The sequence below is a fragment of the Aplysia californica genome, unplaced genomic scaffold, assembly GCF_000002075.1.
Source record: "Aplysia californica isolate F4 #8 unplaced genomic scaffold, AplCal3.0 scaffold00283, whole genome shotgun sequence".
NCBI lineage: Eukaryota > Metazoa > Mollusca > Gastropoda > Aplysiida > Aplysiidae > Aplysia > Aplysia californica.
The window spans coordinates 738,225-742,877 of record NW_004797553.1 but is presented as its reverse complement, the minus strand read 5'-3'; the positions used below and the strand labels follow the sequence as shown (position 1 = coordinate 742,877).

The 4,653-nt window shown below is 40.9% G+C and overlaps 1 protein-coding gene across 1 annotated transcript in view; it reads right to left on the bottom strand.

Moving 5' to 3' along the window:
- Positions 1–3,910: 3,910 nt before the first annotated feature.
- The window catches only part of LOC101845010 (tribbles homolog 2), a gene marked incomplete in the record, with an annotated part of 9,889 nt that continues 9,146 nt past the window's right edge, over positions 3,911–4,653 (bottom strand). The window contains 1 exon segment of the mRNA XM_005101439.3: positions 3,911–4,653.

Genomic DNA, 4,653 nt, shown 5'->3' with positions numbered 1-4,653 from the left:
ACAACAAGTTAGACTATCCACCCAAACTGCCTCCAAAATTAAGAAAAATATTTTTGCCAAAAAAAAAGAAAGAAAAGGCACAAATTCAGTTCTAACCAAAGACGCCGTGCCCTATATTGGAGTGAACAAATAACCAAACACAGAAGTAATTGCTCTGCCCATATCTAGAATACTGGCAACCTCAGGAACCAACACAGAGTAGCTGGAAAGACTCTCTTTCTTCCTTTATTTTTTGGGGGATAAAATAAACAGCAGCTTCTCACTCATCCATGATTCAGCGATTCGCAACTGATGCGCGGCAACTTAGGTAACACAGTCTTATATCTTGTATGTGGCTTTTAAGAACACTCAAAAAACACTTGAAGTATCAATAGTACACATAAAAGAGAGATTTGAGTGATGTTCAACAAATGTAAAAACACTTGAATATTTCCTAGTATTTTACACATGATGTAAAGGTACAAAAAAAAAGGTATTCACAAAAGAATAATTGAAAGTTATATATATAGCTGACATATATATATAATAATAATAAGTATTTGCTGCAGCGCAATTTCCGAAAGTTTACTGTTCCGGCTCTGCTTCAGCGCGTGCGCCGCCTCCCTCAAGTGTGTTCACAACAAACAACTAGCATTACAGTCAGTCCGCCCCTCTCCCCCGCCCTTCCCTCCCCTTCCCCTCCCACCTCCAGCAATGACCAGCCAAAGTCCAGCACAACAGGGAGATGTGGGTACATAATATCATCATTCTTCCCATCTCTACAGCAGCTCCAGTGATGGGGGCAACAACAGAAAACACGAGCATAATATATATATATATATAGACTATAACAACAACAACACAGTCCTTTTCTCATCGCCTGCTCTTCTCCAAACCTTTGACCAGAGCAGCATGGCATGAGCAGTGTGCACAAACACCACATACATATCTGCTTGCAATCTTACCATCATTTGCTGAAACTGGACCTCAACGCAACTACTGAAAAACCCATCAGAACAGCTTTCATGCTCTAGGGCTCCAAAAGTAAATGCTTCATCTACTGAAGTACGTAGCAAACTACAAAGACCCAGGTTCACAAGGAAGCAGCTTCCAAACATCTTTCACTAGTTCAGCTCAAGCCCTCAGCACAAGAGGGCCCGGCCCTACCAACACTACTACATTCAGTACAACCATTAAACCATCTTTGCATTGCCCGAGAGAGAGAGAGAGACCTGGAAAATTTCAAAGGCTGAGGCCATCATACGTGTGGCAAATTCACTGCAAAAATGCTAAACTTCTCCACCATCTCTTTGCAAACTACACGTCCATCTGTCTGCCCCTTCTATACACACGTCCACAAGGACTGGGGCATCATCTATCATCAACACGACCCGTCTTGTACCAGTAAGGAAAACAACAGTTTATAATGTCAATATTGTCAACAGCACACACGCCAATATTATGCCTCCGGGAAAGCAGCTGTGGGGGGAATGGGGGGGGGATTTTTCGCAGTCAGCAAAATGCTTGACCACAAACACAACTGGCCCTTTGGATTGAAGTCTTTCACTTGTATATATAAGATCTCGAGGGTTTCATTCTGAGACAATTTCTTCACAAACCACCCACATAGACTGCAGGTTCCACTTTGTCAAGTGTAAAGTATTTATCCACAACTGTCGGAAGAAGCAGAGAAGGAAGAACAATTCGGTCTCCGGGCACCTTGAGAATTCCTGTGAGGCAGTCCCACAGCTCCTTGGTGACAGTGGCAGTTGAAGAACTCCGAGCCTCTACTTGGAACATCTTTGAGAGCTTCCAGAAGTCGCCTTTAACACACCTGCACTTCCTCACTAAAGAGTGTAACTGTCCTAATAACGATAACAGGAACACAACTCCCTCTCCAGTCTGTACTGCAATGTCTCAATGTTCACAAACGAAGTGTCTTGTTATTAGTCTCTTAGAAATCATTCACAAAGATGAATTTCTCATGCTCCGTATCTCCTTGACTGCAACCAACATCAACATTACCATAATCAGCAGCACTGGTTTGCTCAATGCTCGTAAAGTAATTATATATGTACTTGTACTGTCTCTTTACACATTTCTCATCCGTAAATTTCATGACACATCCAGACACAGCTTCATACCTCATTCAACCACAAACAAACATCACACAATGAAACACACACATCAAATTAATGGCTGGGTACAAGATTCCAACAAACACCACATTTGGCAGAGTCTTCCATCCAGCCATTGTATCCCAGCCCAAAAGTAACACTGAAAAAACTCTTGATTAAAACTCTGCAATAAGAGGTAAAGCAGTGCCACTTCAAGAGGAAATCAGATTCTCCAAGCATTCAAACCAGTTCCCACCACACGAGAGTCAGGAACAATAAAAACTATTCACTGACTTGTCACTCTACCCAAACATTACCACTTTCCAAGCATGCACCAGTACCCCAAATGAAATAGGATCTGGCTTACGCTTACACCTCAGCCCTGCTGCACTTTCTGCTCACCGTGCGAGCCATGAGTCAAACAACTTTCCGTTGAACTCTGAAATCACAAGAACGACCACGAGCTGCATCAGCAACCAGACAGCAATTTCAAGAAAACCCTCCTATGGTCCCCTTATCATTTTCAAAAGGAGGCAACAATAATGAGAGTGACCAAAAGCCCACTATATGACGTCAGCAGCAGTAGCCAACACCAGACAGTGACCACATAGCTAGAGTAGGGTACCTGGCAATGCTTGGCTCATTACATTCAGTCGGGGGAGGGACCACACTGAGCTGTGCCTGCAGAGCTTTGTGTGCGGTGGCTCGCTACAAGGTCGTTTTTTCCTCTCATACCACACCCTACACTGAGCAAAACTACCAACACCATACAATTCCACTTATAGCCCCACAAACATGCAGGTCTATAATCAACATGCATGCACGCACACAACACACACACACAGAACAAAGCCATTCATACCACAACAATCATTAAATGACAGGAGTAAATCAATTTTTACAAGTTTAATTTCTTTCTTTCAGCCCTAGACTGTCATAAAAGGAGTATCGACATACTGCAAACCAAGCATGCTTATATACCGGGGTATATGTGAGGCAGCGTGGCGGAATCAGGCTCTCGTCAAAATAATGAAATCGAAAAAAACAGCAGTTTTCTCCCTGCTTAGTATTTTTTATTTTTAAAAATTTTTTGGGCTCAACACCTTTCATGTCCATTTACAAACACATTCCTTTGAGGATTTCACCGAAAACTTTGATTAAAGGCACAAAATTATAAATTTACAGTTTCCTTGGACTCTCCACCTTTGGTGGCCATTTTTTTGCTAATTTTACCTCTTAAATCAGGTGATCTTTAAGATGATACCAATAACTCAATATGCCCAAAAATTGACGAGAGCCTGATTCCACCTCGCTGCCTCACATATATTCTTTCTGCTCAAATTCCTCAAACCTGACTTTTCACTTTATATTTCTTCAAAGCAAATGGTAACTACAAATTAAGTGTTTTGGAACTTCAAAGGAAGTTTAACTTAATTGAAGAAAAAAAAAGAAAGTTTTGTCTTAAAAACCTCCAATTTCCATAAATTCTGCACCATGTAAAAGGGCTTTTATCAGAACGAGTCTTATCTCAGCACTGGGCTTCAACCTTGAAAGGAAACATACCCACTGTATTAGTACTATCATTCAACAATTAGATCTATGTTCTTTCTACTTCCTTCAAAGTGTAATCAGCAAACAAATCCAAGAGCGCTACAAATATATGAAGTTCTATTTAGCAGAACGGTGTGCAAATCCAGATAGAACATTTAAATTATCACCGGAATTGAACAGACTCCTCAGACTGATTTTTAAGACTTGATGAAAAGACAACAAACCATTTTATGACAGGACATCAGACACACACTCTCTCTTCACCTCAGTCGCAACAACCTCATCACTTCCCACTCATATCAAGATCCGATATACTGTACACTAAGAATAGATTAATACTCTCTAACAAGATAAAGTACATTCAAGATTATAATCTGTGAATTTTTAAAACACTTTTTTTTTAACAATATATCTTTTTCGTTTTTTTTATGTCATTTTTTAAAATACCTTTTTTTTAATGACTACATCTGCGTGATACAGGCACTCGACCAAAGTCTTCTGTTACCACTGATGGAACAAATGGATAAAGAAAAAAAAAAGTCACAAAGAAGCTAAGACTACAAATACGACAAGGATTATAATATATGAACCGGACCAGATGCACAAAACACAGATATAAAGGTCTATTAAACAAGAGTCCAGCACAGGGGGACTCTTAATTCTATAAGAAGCTCAGCTGCAAGGTCACTTCAAGATTTCCTCCTCTACCTCCTACACCACATCTTACAACACACAGTGAGCCACAAATCGTGAGCTCACACAGAAAGCCCGTAGTCTTCTATGCACAATTACTGTGTCGTTACAGCACAGTGCATTTTGTTATTTTTCAGAAAAGCATGCAAACTGCAGTAGACGCATTGCTCTTCGTTGAGTTTTCCGCCTGGTAGGTGACAGACCATCAGGAGACGACGGTGGGGAAGTGACAAGCACACGTCACGAATTTGTCAACTTTCCGTTCAAAGCTGGGAACAACACAAAGGCTACCACAACAGGAGGGGGGGAGGGG